Raw genomic sequence first — 22,938 nt, forward strand, 5'->3', positions numbered from 1 at the left:
CTGCCTGCAGTACTGTCTGCTCTTATCAAATAATTGTTGGAGGAAAACTCATTAGAAATGCTTGAGAGATTATGCCTTTTTTGCCTTTTTATTTTACGTCAAGGAGAGCTGGCTGAAAGTACCAAGGATGAAAGTGCGTTTATTGATAAGGAGTGAGGTGTGAACGTAAGGAGTCATCCCATCATGAAGTAATGGTTTGAGAGGGCAGTTGATGTTGATGAATGATCATTTGAGTAAGTGATACCTCAACTAATAAGAGCCCAGAATCAGAAACAAAGACAAGAACAGCCCTCAGGGTATTCCTTCCATATGCTGCATTCATGACCAAGAGGAAAGTGGGAATTTAACTCCAAGTTGGATAAATGACTGAATGCAGGAAAACATTTAATGGAGATCGTCTCAGCATGAACAGTAAAAGGTTATGTGATGTAATAACCGTGGTGGATGGTCTCATATACATTGGCTTTCAATCAGCATTCAGGGTTCAAACCACCTGGCTTATATTAGATATACTGTATTAAGATGACGTCTTCATCTTTGTTTTTCTAGGTCATTCCTACCAGTGATATAAGTATGTGGGAGAAGTGGGAAAATCAGTTAAAGGGCAGTTAAAATAAAGTTTTTACCAGTTTACCAGTGTGGTGAACATAGAGAATGAACAAGATATTGTCCACTACTTATGAATAGAGGATGTACATGCCAAGAATCCATTCGGTCTTCTGTCTCTGTAGTGGTGAATTCCCACTTAGAAATAAAACACATTTCTGTGCTTTACACTGTCAGATGACACTTTCAAGTACAGGACAAAGTGTGCAGCATTAGTTCCACTTTTAAGCCGCAACAGCACTTTGTAATTAACACAAAAAGTTCAGACATAAAACGGAGGAAGTTGGCACTCAAACTATGGATTAGTATGCATAGTCATAGAGGCGTTTTATGGCTTTATTCGTCTTTTAATGTCCTGTGGTCCTGGGTCTTTGACAGCCTGGCACAGCCCTCTCATTACGACCTGCGACGAGAGAGGGATGAGGAGACCTTTCCTTCAGCTGCCGTAAAGAGCCTCAGTTCCTGTGGCTCTGCATGTCCACATGATACATGTTAGCTGGGGGAGCTTAGCATACGTGTACGCACGCACGCACACACTATGAAAGAGTGATTTCTGTCCTGTTGCCCTTTCAGATGGCGACTCCATGCAACGATGGCACCTTGGCATTAAATAGCGAAATGGGTCCATAGTAAATCATCAGGAGGTAAAACAAAAGCCTCACCATTGGGTGTGACATTCACCGGTGAGCTTGACTGATGGCCTTAGCGCGAACAATAGCATTTTCAATGTGCCCCTCACTCTCCGTTTAACTTGTGCACAAAGGCATAACATGGAAGAAAAAAAGTGTGCTATACATAGGCTAATCGTAGCATGGGAACCTACTGAAAAGCCAAAATTCAGCTAAACATTTGAGGTGTGATTATAAGTCAGGGCTGCTGCTTGGATGATTCTTTCACCCCAAGAATGGGGCCGGAGGTTCTTGTCACATCTGCGCGGCTGTAATGTGTCAGCCACACGGTTCCTCCCCCGTCGCTACTTACTCCACATTAACCGATGCGCAGCCGCTCATTGTTGGAGGGATTTGTAAAGAGAGCTATGTCTAGTGAGTACATTGGCCTTTCAGGGAAAGTGAACAGTGCCGACATAAGAAAAGACGAAGAGGATACTAACTCGACTGGGAGCTGTTACGGTGGAAGCCGCGAGTGGGCTCAAGTGCATGACACCAGACACAGTCAGATAAACAAAAAGGGTGTTTTAAGGACCGAGGCCAGGCCAGAGGGGTTGGGGCTGGTCAGGTAGGTAGGCAGGTGGGTGGGTAGGTAGGGCGAGGCAGACAGGACATCGGGTAGGCAGAGCAGGTGGCTGACAGGCGGGCAGGTGGAGGTGTTTGGAGGCTGGGTAAGGGGGATCTTGGTAACGGGGAATAAACAGGGTTAATAGGAAGGAACAACCAAACTGGGTGCTCAAACTATGGTTTGGAGTGGCCGTGAACGTTACTACCTAGTAGTGAATAACAATGATCTTGCTCCGGACGGACGGAAACCAGGGTATCTATAGGCAGGCTGATGATGGAATGAATAGCAGGTGTGGAGACTTGAGGGGCAGTGGGGGAGATCCCCATATACATGGACAGACAGGAGAGAGAGAAAGCCTGGCCCGGACTATGAGGAGGCGGATGTGGAGGGCGTGACAGGAGCGAAGAGTTTGGAAGACTAACAGGCAGATGAATGCAGGACTAAGATCAGAGCTGTTGTAGAACAATTTCAGAATAACATTTCTTAATGTAAAATTGCAATGAGTTTAGGGATCTCATCATTTACGGTACATAATATCATTAAAAGATTCAGAGAATCCAGAGAAATCTCAGTATGCAAGAGACAAGGCTGAAAACCAATATTGGACGGCCCTGATTTCCAGCCCCTCAGATGACACTGCATTAAAAACAGACACGATTCTGTAGTGGAAATCACTGCATGGGCTCAGGAACACTTCTGAAAACCATTGTCTGTGAACACAGTACGTTGCTGCATCCACAAATGCAAGTTAAAAGTCTACCATGCAAAGAAGAAACCATATAAAAACAAGATCCAGAAACACAGCCGCCTTCTCTAGGTTCAGACCCATTTAGAATGGACAGATGTGGAAAGAAGTGGAAAACTGTCCTGTGGTCTGACAAATCAATATTTGAAATTATTTTGGGGCATTATGGACACTGTGTCCTCCGGAATAAAGAGATGGACCATCAGGCTGGTTATCAGCGTAATTCATAAGCCAGCTTCTGTGATGCTATGGGGGTGCATTAGTGCACATGGCATGGGTGACCTGCGCATTTTATTGCATGACATAAGTATTTGATCACCTAACAACCAGTAAGAATTCCAGCTCTCACAGACCTATTAGTTTTTCTTTAAGAAGCCCTCCTGTTCTCCACTCATTACCTGTATTAACTGCACCTGTTTGAACTTGTTACCTGTATAAAAGACACCTGTCCACACACTCAATCAAACAGACTCCAACCTCTCCCCAATGGCCAAGACCAGAGAGCTGTGTAAGGACATCAGGGATTCAATTGTAGACCTGCACAAGGCTGGGATGGGCTACAGGACAATGGGCAAGCAGCTTGGTGAGAAGGCAGCAACTGTTGGGGCAATTATTAGAAAATGGAAGAAGTTCAAGATGACGGTCAATCTCCCTCGGTCTGGGGCTCCATGCAAGATCTCACCTCATGGGGCATCAATGATCATGAGGAAGGTGAGCCCAGAACTACACGGCAGGACCTGGTCAATGACCTGAAGAGAGGTCTCAAAGAAAACCATTAGTAACACACTACGCCGTCATGGATTAAAATCCTGCAGCGCACACAAGGTCCCCCTGCTCAAGCCAGCGCATGTCCAGGCCCATCTGAAGTTTGCCAATGACCATCTGGATGATCCAGAGGAAGAATGGGAGAAGGTCATGTGGTCTGATGAGACAAAAATAGAGCTTTTTGGTCTAAACTCCACTTGCCGTGTTTGGAGGAAGAAGAAGGATGAGTACAACCCCTAGAACACCATCCCAACCGTAAAGCATGGAGGTGGAAACATCATTCTTTGGGGATGCTTTTCTGCAAAGGGACAGGACGACTGCACCGTATTGAGGGGAGGATGGATGGGGCCATGTATCGTGAGATCTTGGCCAACAACCTCCTTCCCTCGGTAAGAGCATTGAAGATGGGTCGTGGCTGGGTCTTCCAGCATGACAACGACCCCAAACACACAGCCAGGGCAACTAAGGAGTGGCTCCGTAAGAAGCATCTCAAGGTCCTGGAGTGGCCTAGCCAGTCTCCAGACCTGAACCCAATAGAAAATCTTTGGAGGGAGCTGAAAGTCCATATTGCCCAGCGACAGCCCCAAAACCTGAAGGATCTGGAGAAGGTCTGTATGGAGGAGTGGGCCAAAATCCCTGCTGCAGTGTGTGCAAACCTGGTCAAGAACTACAGGAAACGTATGATCTCTGTAATTGCAAACAAAGGTTTCTGTACCAAATATTAAATTCTGCTTCTGATGTATCAAATACTTATGTCATGCAATAAAATGCTAATTAATTACTTAAAAATCATACAATGTGATTTTCTGGATTTTTGACACAATAACACAATATAATGGCATCTAGCAACATATTACTTGCTAATATGCTTTTGAAATGGCCAGTGTCAAAAGTCATACAGTTCATAGATACTATTTGTGGTGGAAGAAACGTTACTCAGTTTAACGCTAGTTAATGGTGTCTAACAAAATATTCAAACTTGGCGTGATGTTAATGAGTGAATGTAATATAATGTGAAGAGGCTAAAGTATTGCCCGGCATGTGTGCAGTTTGGTGGCATAGTGGTTTACAACAATGCCTTTCATGTGGGCGATCCGGGCAACGATTTACACATTTTATTGTGGCCCAGCTAAACTAGGCTTTCCTGGTTTCTTGTTGTAGAGGTTTTGCTGGCATCAAATTCAAAATGGGCATGTATTTTTCCAAAAACAATAACATTTCTCAGTTTGAACATCTGTTTTGTTGTCATTGAACTATTTTCAATTAAATATAGGGATAAATGATTTGCACGTCATTACATTCTGTTTTTATTTGCATTTTTTACGCACCATCCCACCTATTTTTGAAATGGGGTTGTAGATACTATAATTGCACTTCTGGGATAATAACAAATATTTCAATTGCTTTTCAGCCACCCTCTATAATTCTATTCCTCACAGTATTTCCATGCAGACTTTATACAGCAACTATGCCTGAAATAGTAAAACAGTTTCCATAAGAACACAGAGTCTTGATTTGGAGTATGTGCATGTTTCTCTCATTGAATGCATGGAACTCCATTTCTTTACTTTCAACCAGGTGTCAATCAATGAGACATGGGTTGAGATTTTAAAAATCCCTAATTCATCTGTGACAATTAGAAAATACCCGAGATGTCTTTCTTCCTACTTGTACCCAAACACATTCTTTGTGATGGTCTACAGGTCTGTGATGGACTAGTGGATTTTTCTATAAGATATTCACTGTGTTTTTGTGGAAGGGTCATGTGCTGTATCCATTCCCCTGTTTTGTCTCTGAAGATTTCTCCTACAATCCATTCCTTTCACAGTTGTGTGAGTTCCTCTCCCCTCCAGAGAGACAAGTCCTTAGAGAGATTCTGCCTGGACCTTTCTTCACTAACAAGTGTGTGCATTCCAGTCAGAAGTTTACTTAAATCTATTCCACCATTTCTTTCGTATTGACTGTTAAAAAAAGTTTACAAAGCATTTTCCTATGGGCAGACTCAGGCTAGGAGTTGCAGAATAAGCACTTTTTTTCCATTCCTTCTCTGCCACGATGGCCAACTGTGACACAATTTGTCACCCCCTGACAAAGCAGCCTGTATCTGCAGCCATCTAAGATGAATGTGCAAATAAGAGCTCAAGAAGATAAGTGAGGAGTCGATGACCATCCTTAAGCCTGCCGCCCTCGACCTGCCATCACTAGGTTTCACGCTGCTTATCGTGTTTCAAGGGGAAATAATCACCCAAAAAGTGTGCTGCTAAAATATGGAGAGTACGTCCCTCAAATTTGACAAATTAACATGACACGTTTGCAAGGGGGCTTACACAGCGCTCGCTGTAATATCCACAAACCCCTTTGCTCCTTTGGCTATATTGAATTATTCACCAAACCAAGCTTGTCTAGAATAATAGGCATTCTAAGAGCCCTGCGGAGGTCACCTTCAAACGTTTCGGTCTCTGTGGGAACCAGCTGCTCACACAGACTCAGGACGTCGATTGGCCCCTCCAAACCAGGGCTCCAAGGGGCGAATTGGGGAAGCGGGAGATCGTGTGCGGGTCTGGGAAGGTGATTTTCTACTATCCTAATGGTCACTCGGTCTCCTGCAGGCAGGCTATAGGGAACTGTGTCCTGGTGCCTGTTAGTGGAAACAAAAGATGTGAAGGGTCTTTGGCCCATGGAGTTGGCACTGTGGCTGTCTGCTGGGCTTATCGCAGTGTTTGTACACTGCGTGCCAAGATTTAATCAATAGCCACTCTACCTTCCGCTAGGAGAGAAGGTCAAATTGACTGGAGCGTTAGCAGCTGACGCCAGAGATCAGAGAAGATAGGAAAAGGCCACACTGGATAGCCTAACCGTGCAAAACCAGGCTGCATGAGGTCTTGTCGTTTACTGGCCTAACGGCAACCAAAGTGCCTCTCAGAATATTTTGAAACATCCTGTTCTCCCTCTGCCTTTTGTACTTTTAAAATGTTAGTAATTTTGCAGGCAGTCTTATCCGGAGTGATTTTGGGTAGTGAGTGCATACATTTTCTAAACTTTCTTTTCATCTTGGCCACCTGTGGGAATCAAAACCACAACCCTGGTACTACAACTGCCACCCTCCTACCACTGGTGTGAAACATACATAATGACAAAATGATCTCTGGTTTTGAACTGATGTCTTCCTAAACTCTAGGCTGGCAACCTTGAAAGGAAAACACCACTACTTAAGTGCCAAGATTTAATTCAATCCCAGGGTGTGTCACAGCAGTACGTGACTGGAGCTTCAATGGGTGGTACACAATGTGCATTGCTTGGTTCGGGCTTGGTTTTAGGCATATTCATGTTTTTTATTGCTTCAAAACATTGTTGAAAACTAATTGGCAATTTCTCAAAAAGGGCATTGAAATTATTGTATGTAAAAGTCAAGATATCCGTAGCTTTTTGCTCATACACAAAATTTGTACTGATGTTCTTCTCCACAACCACTAACATAGTCAAAACAATGCAGAAACCCTAGGCATGCGAATGCACGTTCGCATTCGTGAACACTCACACTCAAATAAGTTTTACCTGCGCTGGGTATAACTCCAGCCATATGAGTGGAGTGGAGCTAGGAGTGAAGCCCTCTAGGGGCAGAGCCACCAGCAGCGCTTGACTTGGATAAAAATTAGTGCAGGAACTGACAAATCACACATTAGACTATGTTCATGAACATGTATTAGTAAGGCTACTTCCACTAAAGTAGCCTATCCAAGACATCCCAGACGGCTCTTTTGCCGAAAAAGGAGCCGGAATGCTGTTTGCCTAAGTACGTTCCGGACTGTTCCGACCCAAGTCAAGCACTGGCCATGAAGAATTTTCAAAATGCTAATTACAGAAATAAACTTTGATTTACACCTGCACTCTGAAAGTCAGTGTTATCAGCAGCCAATGATCAGACCAATGAATGCACTTTTCTGAAATCCAGAGCAAGCAGAGTTGAGGTGGCTGCATCAAATACAAATCCTCTTCCTTTGGATGAGTGCTCCCCAACACACCTTTTGTCTTCAATTTCATATAAAGTTTTATCTTGAAGGTACCGCCATGTTGACAGCTATCTGACACATAGTTGACTAATCTTCTAAACAAGTTCAGTCTGAAAACAATAAAACACCAGTTATCACCTATTATTGTTCTGAGAAAGCTAGTAGATTACTAAATCACATTTAATATGGGTCAGCTAATATTATCGTAGGCATAATCTCTTTTACCAGCCAAAACTGGAGAAAATCAAACTTGCGCTTCATTGGTCGCTAATCTGGTTATGCGCGCAACTGTCATTTGGTTTCAGATAACAATGTTTTTAAAACATTAAATGAAAAAACGCAATGTGTCATAATAATTTCGCACACCCATTCTTTTTCAATGGAATCCAAAAATTAACATATTTTTTTAAGTATCTGTAATTCGATTACAATATTTTAGCTGGTAACATAACAGATTACATATACAGTTTTTATGTAATAGATTACTTGTAATCTGTTACTCCCCAACTCTGATAACAGTGTAACAAGGAGCAACAAGTTGTGTTGTGGCATGTATTAGAGGTTGGATGTCCCAATCTTTGAGTGGTCTGTGTCGATAGACAAGGTCGTATCTAACATTTTTATTCCATAAAATTCCTCAAAGATTTGTGGGGTCATGCATGATCTCTTCTTCTTGACAGTTGACCTTGTCAAAGAAGCTGGTGAACTGTCAGAATTTTCCATTGGCATTCATTGGTCTTTGACCTCTATTGCAACATTGTGAGAAAGTGCTGATTTGGCTGAATGTGCATTGAGGGATATAAATAGGTCTGTTTCATCTGTTTTTTTTTTTATCTCAGCAAGATTTCCTCACGCACTGTGCATTTGACCCCAACAATAGAGCAGAGAACTTATTCCACCTGAAATTTAAGATAAAATTATTTATCCAACCTGAGCTGGACTAGTCATTCTTCAAATCTGTACTCCCAGTGCTTTATCACTTAGAAGACCTATATATCAAGGACATCACACCCATGTGTGCAACAGTAATGAGGAAAATCTGTGTGTGCTGGAGAGGAAGTAGGTATGGTGATTGTGGTAAGGACAGTGGCCACTGGCAGTAGTGTACTTAATTTTAAGTGGAATTGGAGGCCATAGCCTATGTGTGGCAGAAAGTTAATTAAGTTTAGGGTGTGTATTTTCAAAGTTGACCGCTAAAATTGTAAGTTGATCCTTATTAAAACGCAGGCACAAAGGACCAGATTTGCACAGTCAGATATAATATTTATTTTTGAAATTGGAAATTGCTCACACCTTTTAGGGCTTAAATGTCTCAATGTTGTGCAGCAGCTCTGTAAACTAATTTGTATGCGTGAGCCTGCAGATGAGTGGTGAGAGAGAGAGGTGCTTTATCGACAGAAGGATATCACCCAGCATGGCTTCATGTTCTCACTTAGCTAGCAAAATCTCTTTCTCTGTCTCTCTGCTTTCGGATAAAACCCCATGCTGGAGTCTTTTTCTTTCTCACTCCTACTGCACTCACCTGTGAAAGATAGACCTACTCTATCCTCAACAACCCTGTCCTCACAGCCTGAGGCTTTGGCCCCAGAGGACAAATGGTACAGTTAGCAGGCCGTTGAGTCTCAGTGAAGGGCTGAAACTTCCCATCGGCAATTAGCTACAGTGGCTGTGGCTAGCCAGAAAGTGGCGATGCCGTGTGGGAAGGAAGACACTGTTGAGGGAGGGTTGGGTACTGTTCATGCGGCCGGGCGGTGTGGGAGCTGTGCGGTGGTGGTTGAGGGAGTGAGTTATCGAGTGACAGAGGAAGAAGGATGCGTTCTCAAATGGAGCCGCTGCAGCACTCAGCAGTCACACGCTCTCTCCCTCTCTCTCTCTCCCTCTCTCTTTCTCCCCCTCTCAGAGAAATGGAATCCCCAGCCACAGAGCTCTGTGCTGCCGTCTATAACTCTCTCTCTGCCACACGCCAATGAATATTTACTAACCACTGCTTTCTAGATGACTCCGTGGATGGAAGACTGTGCATGTAAAAAAAAAGTATCCGTTTTATTCTGGTGTCAGGCCTCCCCTCCCCGGGGACCAAGGAAGGGAGGGGGGTGGAATGCATTTTTTGAGATTGTTCAGGTTTCTTAATAAGTCAGAATACAAATTTCTGACAGTGTAATTGCTTTCCATTGCTAAACCCAGAGTTGGGACCCTGGAAAAGAAGAAAGAAAAGAGGAGAGAGAGAAAAGCCGAGAGAGAAATGGAGAATGAGAGTGAGCAGAGCGATCTGTACAGTAGATCATTTGTTAGGAGAAAAGAATGAAATTAATGAAAAGAGAGTTTCTCACCCTCCAAAAGCAGTCGAGCTTGAAATTCACTTTGAGAGAAACCTAATTTGTTGTAAATGGGCGAAAAACATATTTAGGCATAGGGAGGAGAAACTGCAGTGACTGTCTGTGGCAGATGAGGATGCCATGCTCTCAATTCCTCTTTTGAAAATAAGTCTGTGATACCAGTGCATTTCTGAGAACTTCAGTCTGTCAAAGTTATCTTGAAGGATACGTGTGTGGCCCAGTTGGCTTGGGGACAGATTCAATGTGTCTGTGTATCTAATTCTGCAGGGGAAGATTATGCTGGGTTGGTTAAGAATCTTTAATACTGTAAAAATCGATATAGACGAACACATTTTCTGATAAGCTGCAGGCTGTAGAGTATGGAATTATTAATGTTGGGCTGTATAAGCAGAAACCTGGTTTGTTTTAATCCTACCTTCAGTTATTACATAAACCTCAGTATACGCATGGTGAATTTTTGTACGAAGTCGGCAAAAAAAAATGTATGTATTTTCTTAGCCGCTCCCTCTGTCTTTTTTAAGAAAATATATGTATTTTAAGAATGTAGCAGACATGTTTAATTTACTAAATCTATTCCCAATTATTCCCACAAATAAAATCATAGACATTATGTGATTATTTGTTAATTTCACCCTGCGGGACGCAGAGAGATTTTTAGATCGGTGTAACGTCCCCTGCCACCTCACACTCACGATCACTAAAACAAGCCACCAATCCCTCAAACCCAACTCACTCCCTTAAACAAGCCACCAATCCCTCGAACACAACTCACTCCCTAAAACAAGCCACCAATCCCTTGAACTCAACTCACTCCCTAAAACAAGCCACCAATCCCTTGAACACAACTCACTCCCTAAAACAAGCCACCAATCCCTCGAACTCAACTCACTCCCTAAAACAAGCCACCAATCCCTTGAACACAACTCACTCCCTAAAACAAGCCACCAATCCCTCGAACACAACTCACTCCCTAAAACAAGCCACCAATCCCTCGAACACAACTCACTCCCTAAAACAAGCCACCAATCCCTTGAACACAACTCACTCCCTAAAACAAGCCACCAATCCCTCGACCACAACTCACTCCCTAAAACAAGCCACCAATCCCTCGAACACAACTCACTTCCTAAAACAAGCCACCAATCCTTTGAACACAACACACTCCCTAAAACAAGCCACCAATCCCTCGAACACAACTCACTCCCTAAAACAAGCCACCAATCCCTCGAACACAACTCACTCCCTAAAACAAGCCACCAATCCCTTGAACGCAACTCACTTCCTAAAACAAGCCACCAATCCCTTGAACACAACTCACTCCCTAAAACAAGCCACCAATCCCTCGAACACAACTCACTCCCTAAAACAAGCCACCAATCCCTCGAACACAATTCACTCCCTAAAACAAGCAAACAATCCCTTGAACACAACTCACTCACTAGAACAAGCCACCAATCCCTTGAATACAACTCACTCCCTAAAACAAGCCACCAATCCCTCGACCACAACTCACTTCCTAAAACAAGCCACCAATCCCTTGAACACAACACACTCCCTAAAACAAGCCACCAATCCCTCGAACACAACTCACTCCCTAAAACAAGCCACCAATCCCTCGAACACAACTCACTCCCTATAACAAGCCACCAATCCCTTGAACACAACTCACTCCCTAAAACAACCCACCAATCCCTTGAACACAACTCACTCCTCAGATCATAATCACTGGAATTCTAATCACCTGTTCACTCACCTGTTTCTCATCTGCCCCACTATTTAGTTATTTTCAGTGCACCTTTTCCTTTGTGAGGTATTGATTGAGTTCTTGCTTTACTAAACCTACTTGCTACAACGGTAATCCCAAGTATTCCAGCCCCCTTTGTTACAACCTAGATTCCTCCTGACTATGCCTATATGATTACTCCCCCTGTTCCTTAGTCTTTTCTCCTTGGATAATATCAATTTTGACTCCTGCCTGTTTTTTCCCCTGACTACTCTACCTGGATTACTTACCTGTACCATTGCTTTTAATAAACCTTGCACTCTGCTTTTGAATCCACATCTGCATTCCTGAGGATCATTACAATCGGTGAGATTTGTTCCTAAAATAATTTGTGGTGAAACCAGTTGTCTTTAGAAGTCACAATTAGTTGAATGGGGAGACCCATAAAACAGGTACAATTAATTTAGAGCACAAAATTTTCCTTTCTTCAGATGAAAAGAGATTGTCTGAAGATTTGTTCCTAACATAATTTGCCAGAACGATAGGAGTAATGGGCTTTGTATGCTTCGTGATACACTATATGACATCATTCAGTGTATTAAAGGGAAACTGAGTTCTGGACATTACATTTGTAATGTTTTGTTGCATTTTCTGGCAGGTTCAAGACTAATTTCTAACTAGGTTTACATTTCTCAACACAATGGCTTCATTTTTTTTTTTATGCATAAAATGAACCATACTTGTTCCAACCGGAGTATACCGAAGAAGATTTAGGACAGAGGGAGCTGCTTAAGCAGCGGGTTAGACCCTGTTGAAACTTTTTGAATACAGATAATGTTTTTTGTGGTATTTTCCAGCTATGCCTAAAAGTAATGTACAGTATTTGTAGCAATAAATGGGATCTTGGGCACGTCTTACATGTTTTTATCTTGGAATAGTGACCAAAAATGTGTATCACCCCCCCTTGTTACCACATAAAATCAGAACAGATTATATCAAAGTGAAGTACTGTCTAAGTTCTACAAATTGTTCAAAATGAATTGCAAATATAAAAGAGAGAATGATTGTAACTGTTCACCCCATTTGCTATGACATGTTAATGAACTGTGGTGTCTGTAGAAGTCACAATTAGTTGAATGTAGTGCGCCTTTTTGCAGTCAAGGTGTGTCAGATTAAATGCACCTGTCTCTAGGAGGTCCCACAGTTGTTTAGGAAATTCTTAACAAAAACTGCATCATGAAGACGACGAAACATTCAAAGCAATTCTGGAATAAGGTTTTTCAAAAGCACTAATCGGTTGTAGGATATAAAAAAACATTTCCAAGGCATAAAATATTCCCCAGAGCACTGTAAAGTCCGTTATTAAGAAATGGCGAAAAGATAGCAAAACTGTGAATATGTCTAGAATAGGTCATCCTCATTGATTATCCGGGCAAGAAGAGCACTGGTCAGTGAGACCCATAAAACAGGTAAAATGAATTTAGAGCACAAAATGTTCATTTCTTCAGGCAAGAAACATGCAAGTCTCTTATAAAATATTATTTTCTAGAATATAAGTTTTAAATCACAGTCCAAACAAAAAGGTCCTGAGAAGAAACAAAATAGGCAAACAAGAATGGATGACTGAGGTAATGTGATAGGGAGCTTGAACTGTACACACCCAGAGTTCGTCAAGGATATGTCAATCCTAATACACAAACTCCTAAATATTAAGAAATGGTCCAGAACTGACACTGGTTTCGCACCGGTACACAAGCATATCCTCTCGGCACAGGCGTTCTCCTTTTAGTGGACCCAGCTCCTTTTTAACATGGAGGCAGAAGGAACGTCATTATTTCCTCTAGTTCCAAAAATGTCAGGACACCCCAAACACTTAAAATTGACTCATCAAGTTTACTACAACATTCTACTACTATCAGCCAACCTAACCATGATAGAGTATAAGAGTTTTTGTTGGTCATTAAGGAGCTTAAACAAATGCAAATTCAGTGGTAGTTGTTTAGATAAAGATTGGTTGGTGTCAGAACTGATTACATACAGCATGAATTTGCTTGTCAAAATGAAATTATCATTGGTAATTGGTAAAAGTTATTTCTATTGGTCAGTGTGTTAATGTTGTTGTTATTTGGCATCTATAGTACAAGTAGGATAAATTTGTCCCTAATGTACAGAATGTTGCTGTTTATCCCAGACGTACTGTTCTGGCTAGCTACATTTAATGTGCATCAGAGTATATATCTACTAGACAAACAGTGAAAAACACTGTTTGCACTTACTTGCAATTAGGACAACCAGGCAAAAAACAAAGGGGCATGATGGTGTTTCAAAAATAACTTATTTCTATATCTACTATTTCAATATCTACCTTGATTCATATTTTCTAATGACATTTGGGGGATTATCTATTTTTGCTGGACCTTATGGTATTCTATGAACAGATGAAAACAGATTCTACCTGTAAAATTCAAATTGTGTTGTTTAGATTGTGTTGAGGGGATGTTGTGTTTTTATGTATCAGTGCTAATTAGTAATTAGTAAATTTTTGTTATTGTCAAATACAATAAATGTTTGGGCTTAGTTGTAGTCAATTTGCAGTTTGCAGATTTTATTTTTGTTCCCCCTCCCAATTTCATTATGTCCAATTTACAATTATGGCCTGGTCGCAAAGTCTTTTTCTCAGAAAGGCCCCACAAAGTGTTTGACTGATATACAGCACTCAGTATTTCTCTTGACTGTTCTCACTGCATAGAAGTTGTGGCCAGACAGTTAGTCTCTCTCTACAGTATACTGTATGTCTGAGAGGGTGTGTGTGAGATGTATTGCCATCAAATCAAATGTGAGGATCAGAGTCAATGAAAAGGAGCAGCCATCCTTGCACTGCTTTTAGCAAAACAACTCTAAAGCCTGAGAGTTAGAACATTTTCACACACAACTCCCAAACTATAGTTTGAATCAGTTGGATTATTTGTTACATTGGTTGGTTTCATTTAGCCAAATGTCCAACTAAAATGCCTAAACAAAGCCACTTGCAGGTAATTTGTGTAATGGAGAAGAATGCCCACGTTAAATCCATGATTCATCTATCATCAGTACGCATTACTTTTGTCCCGCTGTTTGTATTCCTTTAACTTCCAACATCATTTGTGAGAAACCACAGAATGTTGTCAAAATGCATTGAATGGGGTCATAAGTGTGCACAGAATGATTCAGCTATGGTAGATCTAGGCTGCTCTATGAATAGAATCAACTGCTTCAAACCACTAATTCCATATTTGCAGAGAAGATAAAGACCTATCGTGATATCAGCTTGTTTTGTTCTATGCGTTACCACTGTGAATATTTTAGAGCAAGAAAAACAACATTTTAGCAACATCCCACAAATATTTTACGCAGATTGGGTCAGGAATATAATTTGACCTCAAGTCACCTAATAATTTTACATATACACTCACCTAAAGGATTATTAGGAACACCATACTAATACTGTGTTTGACCCCCTTTCGCCTTCAGAACTGCCTTAATTCTACGTGGCATTGATTCAACAAGGTACTGAAAGCATTCTTTAGAAATGTTGGCCCATATTGATAGGATAGCATCTTGCAGTTGATGGATATTTGTGGGATGCACATCCAGGGCACGAAGCTCCCGTTCCACCACATCCCAAAGATGCTCTATTGGGTTGAGATCTGGTGACTGTGGGGGCCATTTCAGGACAGTGAACTCATTGTCATGTTCAAGAAACCAATTTGAAATGATTCAAGCTTTGTGACATGGTGCATTATTCTGCTGGAAGTAGCCATGAGAGGATGGGTACATGGTGGTCATAAAGGAATGGACATGGTCAGAAACAATGCTCAGGTAGGCCGTGGCATTTAAACGATCCCCAATTGGCACTAAGGGGCCTAAAGTGTGCCAAGAAAACATCCCCCACACCATTACACCACCACCACCAGCCTGCACAGTGGTAACAAGGCATGATGGATCCATGTTCTCATTCTGTTTACGCAAAATTCTGACTCTACCATCTGAATGTCTCAACAGACAAGAGACACATCAGACCAGGCAACATTCTTCCAGTCTTCAACTGTCCAATTTTGGTGAGCTTGTGCAAATTGTAGCCTCTTTTTCCTATTTTTAGTGGAGATGAGTGGTACCCGGTGGGGTTCTTCTGCTGTTGTAGCCCATCCGCCTCAAGGTTGTGCGTGTTGTGGCTTCACAAATGCTTTGCTGCATACCTCGGTTGTAACAAGTGGTTATTTCAGTCAAAGTTGCTCTTCTATCAGCTTGAATCAGTCGGCCAATTCTCCTCTGACCTCTATCATCAACAAGGCTTTTTCGCCCACAGGACTGCCGCATACTGGATGTTTTTCCCTTTTCACACCGTTCTTTGTAAACCCTAGAAATGGTTGTGCGTGAAAATCCCATTAACTGAGCAGATTGTGAAATACTCAGACCGGCCCGTCTGGCACCAACAACCATGCCACACTCAAAATTGCTTAAATCACCTTTCTTTCCCATTCTGACATTCAGTTTGGAGTTCAGGAGATTGTCTTGACCAGGACCACACCCCTAAATGCATTGAAGCAAATGCCATGTGATTGGTTGATTGGATAATTGCATTAATGAGAAATTGAACAGGTGTTCCTAATAATGATTTAGGTAAGTGTATATACAGCTCTGGAAAAAACGGAGACCACTGCACCTTTTTCTTTCCTTTCCAAAAAAAGTTGAAAAGGAAAGTTTGAGTGAGGAACAGAAGCGTTCAATTTGCAGTGGTCTCTTAATTCTAACCATTCTGTTCCACACTCAAAACCTTCCTTTTGGACTTTTTTGGAAAGGAAAGTTAAAGGTGTAGTGGTCTCTTAATGTAGCTGTATATGTATAGAAGCTCAGGACAAAAATTAAGAGACCACTGCACCTTTTTCTAAAATCAGCATCTCTTCATGTATGGCAGCCATTCCATTCCAGTGTCTGTTAAATTCCAACACAGACACACCTCATTTTACTTAATGAGGTACTGATTAAGTGATTACCTGAACGAAATCTAATTTAATAATGAAAAACCACTGCTGTGGTCATCACTATCCTCTTGCAATAGGACCAGCTGGATGGCAAAAACAGTGCAAGTAGTACTTCAAAGGTTATTTGAATAGAAAAATAACTATTCAGTATGACAAAAGAGTTGAAAAGAAAAGCTTTGAGTGAGGAAAAGAAGGGTTCAATTTTGGCTTTACTGGCAGAGGGATACAGTGAGCGTCAGGTTGCTTCCATCCTGAAAATTTCAAAGACGGCGGTTTATAAGATCAAGGTCAAGCAACAGACATTGGGGACAACAAAACTACAGACTGGCAGAGGGGGAAAAGGACTGTCCACTGACCGAGATGACTGTCAACTCTTTTGAATGTCACACAACAACCATAGGATGACATCAAGTGACCTACTAAAAGAATGGCAAACAGCAGCTGGGGTGAAGTGCACGGTGAGCACGGTTCGAAACAGGCTCCTAGGGACAGGGCTGAAGTCGTACAATGCTAGAAAAAAGCCCTTCATCAATGAGAAGCAAAGAAGATCCAGGCTGAAGTTTGCAAAAGACCATAAGGATTGGACCGTAGATGAATGGAGTAAGGTCATCTTCTCTGACGAGTCAAATTTTCAGCTTTGCCCAACACTTTGTTGTCTAATGGTTAGACGGAGACCTGGAGAGGCCTACAAGCCACAGTGTCTCGCACCCACTCTGAAATTTGGTGGAGTATTGGTGATGATCTGGGGATGATTCAGCAACACTGGAATTGGGCAGATTTGTCTTTGTGAAGGACGTATAAATCTAGCCAAGTACAATGTTATCTTGGAAGAACACCTGCTTCCTTCTGCTCTGACAATGTTCCCCAACTCTGAGAATATTTTTTTCCAGCGTGACAATGCTCCATGCCACACAGTCAGGTCAATCATGGTGTGGATGGAGGACCACTAGATCAAGACCCTATCATGGCCAGGCCAACCTCCAGACCTGAACCCCATTAAAAACCTCTGGAATTTGATCAAGAGGAAGATGGATGGTCACAAGCCATCAAACAAAGCCAAGCTACTTGAAGTTTTATGCCAGGACTGGCATAAAGTCACCCAACAGCAATGTGACAGACTGGTGGAAACATGCCAAGACACATGAAATCTGTGATCAAGAATGGATTACCAAATATTGATTTCTGAACTCTTCCTAAGAACATACATAACGTCCCAGAGGTTTTCAATTGGATTCAGGTCTGGGGAACGTGAGGGCCAGTCAATAGCATCAAAGCCTTCGTCATCCAGGACTGCCTACACACTCTGGCCACATGAGGCCAGGCATTGTCCTGCACCAGGAGGAACCCAGGGCCCACTGCACCAGCGTAAGGTCTGATTATGGGTCTGAAGATTTAATCCCGGTGCCTAACAGCAGTCAGGGTACCATTGGCTAGCACGTGGAGGTCTCTGTGACTCTCCAAGGATATGCCTCTCCAGTCCATCACCAACCCACTAAACCGGTCATGCTGGATGATGTTGCAGACAGCATAACTTTCACCACGGCATCACCAGACTTTTTCTGTCACATGTGCTCATTGTGAACCTGCCAGAGAATCCCAATTGTGGTGTTCTCTGGTGAATGCCAATCAAGATGCACAGTGCTGTGAACACGGGTCCCACTAGAGGACGTCAGGTCCTTACACCACCCTCAGAGTCTGTTTCTGACAGTTTGGTCAGAAACATGCACACCAGTAGCCTTTTGATAGTGCTCTAGCAGGGCTTCTTCTGTTCCTCCTCACACAAAGGAGCAGATACCGGTCCTTCTGCTGGGTTGATGTCCTTCTACGGCCTTGTCCAGCTCTGCTCATGTAACGGCCCGTCTCCTGGAGCTGTACTGCCTGTGCAACCTGGATGGGCTGCAGGTACCACCTTATGCTACCAGCAGTGAGAAAGACACTAGCAAAATGCAAAACTAGTGAGGAATCAGTCAGGAAGGGTAAGGAGAGAGCACTTGTCAGTGGCCACTACCGGCAAAACCATTCCTTTTTGGGGGTTTTCTTGCTGTTGCCTTTCCAGTGCACCTGTTGTCAATTACATTTGCAGCAAAACAGGTGTCATTGATTCACAATTGCGTATGATTCCTAACTGGACAGATTCATTTCCCTGAAGTCTAAATTACTTGGTGTTCTACTGTGATGATCACGTGTTCCCTTAATTCTTTTGAGCAGTGTACTTTCAATGTAGTGCTTATGCTCTTATGGAACACCAATACACTTATCATGTGTAACAGGGTAGCACGCTGGGAACTGATACATTTTATTACCAAAACGAGATGTGTTAGAGAAGGGGGTGAGGAAGCCGTGGAACTCAACAGACCAACTGCTGTGACGTGGATGCAGCATCATCTTTGGAGCAGCCTCCCAGTGGTGGTTTCAGAAGGAATGGGTGAGGCAATCCTTGCTTAGATGGCCTCCCCTCCCTTCCTCATCTGGATGTTCTCCTCTTCCCTGCAACATTTTCTCCAGCTTCCGCTGGCTCATCTGTATCTTCGTATTTTTCAGCCCTGAGCTGCTCCTTGGGAGTTGGTGCAGCAGGTGGGGGTAATAACAAGAATTTGTTTCCCCTAAGCATTCCACGCCCCGTTGAGTGTGCAGGCTGATGCTGGGGTCCGGCCAGGGCTCCGGCCTGCTTGTCAGGTGCTGTCGAAGTGCTGCAAGCCTTGATGTGGCTGGGATTCTGGGCGCCTTGTCAGGCTCTGCTGAGCTCTGCCAAGGAGAAGTCTGTGAATGTCCATGAATGGCCCAGCCAAAGCCTGGACTTCAACCCCATTGAACGTTTGGAGGGGATACCTGAAGATTGCAGTTCACAGACCCATCCATTCTTACAGAATTTGAAAGGATGAATGGAAGAATAGGAAAGACTGGACAAATCCAGCTGTGCATAACTGGAATAGGCATACCCAAGAAGACTCACTGTGATCCTGTAACGTTGCATACACTGAGAGGCAGGGCACGTGCGCTGGGAAGATTGAGTACTTTAAATAATCAGTCAGTCACTCACTCAGTAAGAGACATTTGCAGTAAGACATAATGAAACTAAAAACCAGACGAAGCAAAACAGAACAATGGTACATAAGGTGTGGAAACCAAAACAAAGACCTACAAGATACACTGGGAAAGGAAGAAATAAAATAGGAACACAGGTGAGGGTAATAACAAGACAGTGATCAGGAACACAGGTGAGGGTAATAACAAGACAGTGATCAGGAACACAGGTGAGGGTAATAACATGACAGTGATCAGGAACACAGGTGAGGGTAATAACATGACAGTGATCAGGAACACAGGTGAGGGTAATAACATGACAGTGTTCAGGAGCACAGGTGAGGGTAATAACAAGACAGTGATCAGGAACACAGGTGAGGGTAATAACAAGACAGTGATCAGGAACACAGCTGAGGGTAATAACAAGACAGTGATCAGGAACACAGGTGAGGGTAATAACAAGACAGTGATCAGGAACACAGGTGAGGGTAATAACATGACAGTGATCAGGAACACAGGTGAGGGTAATAACAAGACAGTGATCAGGAACACAGGTGAGGGTAATAACAAGACAGTGATCAGGAACACAGCTGAGGGTAATAACAAGACAGTGATCAGGAACACAGGTGAGGTTAATAACAAGACAGTGATCAGGAACACAGGTGAGGGTAATAACATGACAGTGATCAGGAACACAGGTGAGGGTAATAACATGACAGTGTTCAGGAGCACAGGTGAGGGTAATAACAAGACAGTGATCAGGAACACAGGTGAGGGTAATAACATGACAGTGTTCAGGAGCACAGGTGAGGGTAATAACAAGACTGTGATCAGGAACACAGGTGAGGGTAATAACAAGACTGTGATCAGGAACACAGGTGAGGGTAATAACAAGACTGTGATCAGGAACACAGGTGAGGTTAATAACAAGACAGTGATCAGGAACACAGGTGAGGGTAATAACAAGACAGTGATCAGGAACACAGGTGAGGGTAATAACAAGACTGTGATCAGGAACACAGGTGAGGGTAATAACAAGAAATCTGTGTCCGTGATCAAAATGCCTCTCACTGGTACGTGACAGATCCCTGCCAAAGGGGCTTCTACAAAGTGCTGAATAAAGGGTCTGAATTCTTATGTGCATAAGATATTATTGTATTTTTATTTCAATAAATTGGTAGAAATCTCTTAAACTGAGTTTTCGCTTTGTTATTTTGGAGTATTGTGTGTGGATTTATGGCAAACAATATATAGTCTGTATTTCAACTTTAGTTAGAAGTAATATTTTTCTGATTTGACGTTTAACTGCATACATGTTTGTGTGTCAGGTTGGTAAAAGTACATTACACTGGATATAAAAAGTTGAAAAATATTATGATGCAGTATCTTGAGTTAAATATATTTTTGTATCTTCTTTCTGATTTGAGTGGCAGAGAAGTACAGGAAGACTTCATATACTTGGGGAACATTGGGAAAATTGGGTCTGTTTGTGGAAAGTTGAAATAAAAATGGTTACTATTATGGTTACTAAAATTGCTAAATTGGGAGTTAGGCAGGAGATAGTAGTCAAATGGCTTAACACATTTTTGGAAATCTAGTTGATTTTGTTTTTTTAACTAGCTGATGATTTTATGTATATGAAATGTTTCAGGACAGAATGGCTGAGAAGGAGAAGACACTGAAGATATTTAAACCTTTTGGCACATTTGAAATTAGCTGATTTGTATAGCTCATATTAAAAAATAGTGGCATTGTTTAATATCAAATGATCTTTTGAATGTTGCAAAATTCTAAGGTCTCTTAAAAGTTTTAAAATGGTTTACCAAAAGTTTAATATTTCAAAAAGTATCAATAGTGTCAGAAAGTTGTATACCACAGACTTCACATTTTTATGTTTGAACAGCAGCTCTAGCTTAAATGGTATGGGAGGAGTAGAATGCTAAAGAATAATATTACAGAGAAGTATGACGAAGAACTATACTGTGGCAGCTTTACATGCTGCCACACTAACAATAAGAAGTATAAAAAACAACTAAACTGTGGCACCATTTCAAGCCGCTCGACTAATAAAAAGACTATGAGAGAAATCTAGTCGTGTTTTGCCTTTGGCAAGCACACCCAATTAATTAGCAGGAAATGCACACCGCACTTTCGATCAGCTTCATGGCAGCTCTTTCGTGGACATAGATAAAAATATCTGTTTGAAATGTAAGAAAGAGAGGAGAACTGAAGATGCAAAAAATATCATCAGTTGCTAATATGACTAGGTTAATGCCTTTGGCTGCTAGACAATTAAATAGTTATTTTGAAAACCATTAGAATTGGAGAGTGCTTATAATATGCTTCCCTTAACATCTATGGTTGTATTATATTATGGCTTGGATTTATTTTTTTATGTTGCACACAATATCCACGTGAGATTTTGCTTTTGCATTTGACTGATCCCATCCAAAGTCGATGAGCACCTAGGAAGCATTTAGGGTTAACTGTCTTGCTCAAGGACAGAATAAAATTGCTCCTCTTGCCACAGTGTGTGAACAGTATAGCTTAGCTTGGCCTTACTGAATGACCAGTATGTCGGACAGGCCATTTTCCAATATTTGAGTGCACCAACACACTTTTTCAGCAGCGAGAGCTTTTTTACAAACACACATGATATTAATCAGCAGTTGCAGAGCAAGCTTGGGTATAGTGCAGGAGCTGTCTTTTTCCAAGTCAGTATATTGACCAGAGTGTCATGGACCCTGTATTTCACCTCTTATATTTCCGTATTATTTGGCATTATCAAGTTCCAGTCCATGTAAAACAAAGCAGAAGTTTGCAGGTCTCTGATCTCATAGTTCTTTCATATCCTGACTTTGTGCTCCTGGATCACTGCACCAAGTAGAATAACTTCTAAGTTATAAAACTCATCAACACCTGTTAGGAGAGATGCTGGGTTAGTAGGCATTTGATCAAACCCTGAATCACACCAAAGCTTTTCTGTGTGTTGTCCTTTAACTGATGTTTAGGCTATGTTGTGGATAGTGGGGCTCATGAGGTAGCCTCCACACAACAACACACCTGGTTGACTTAATTTAAAAGGAAATATTACAATATTACAACCAAATACTTGTCTTGATTAAATTATTCCCCAATTCAATTAACGAGGGACGGAATGCATTAAGTAGGCTACTTTGAAGCAAGGTGGCTAGAGCTCTTTATCTACAAAAAATAATCAAGCCAGATCTTCAGTATATGCACGGCATGGAAATTATTTGTCAGTTCGGCTATAAGAATACATTTTGGTGGAAACATGGTTACAACATCAATGCTTAGCTTAGGCTAGCAAACAATTTAAAGTAACTTACCATGTTAATACTTTACATGTGTTTTAGAGTACCTGATGATCAATTCATGTTTCTTTCCTCGGATGACAACCCCCTTGTGTACTGGCTCAAGGCACTGGATTTTCATACACAGAGATGGGGAG

The 22,938-nt window shown here is 42.0% G+C and overlaps 1 protein-coding gene across 3 annotated transcripts in view; it reads left to right on the plus strand.

Moving 5' to 3' along the window:
* The window catches only part of agbl4 (ATP/GTP binding protein-like 4), a 386,899-nt gene that overhangs the window by 225,531 nt on the left and 138,430 nt on the right, over positions 1 to 22,938 (plus strand). The gene's annotated exons all lie outside the window — the stretch shown is intronic.

Source organism: Esox lucius, chromosome 8, assembly GCF_011004845.1.
Source record: "Esox lucius isolate fEsoLuc1 chromosome 8, fEsoLuc1.pri, whole genome shotgun sequence".
Taxonomy (NCBI): Eukaryota; Metazoa; Chordata; class Actinopteri; order Esociformes; family Esocidae; genus Esox; species Esox lucius.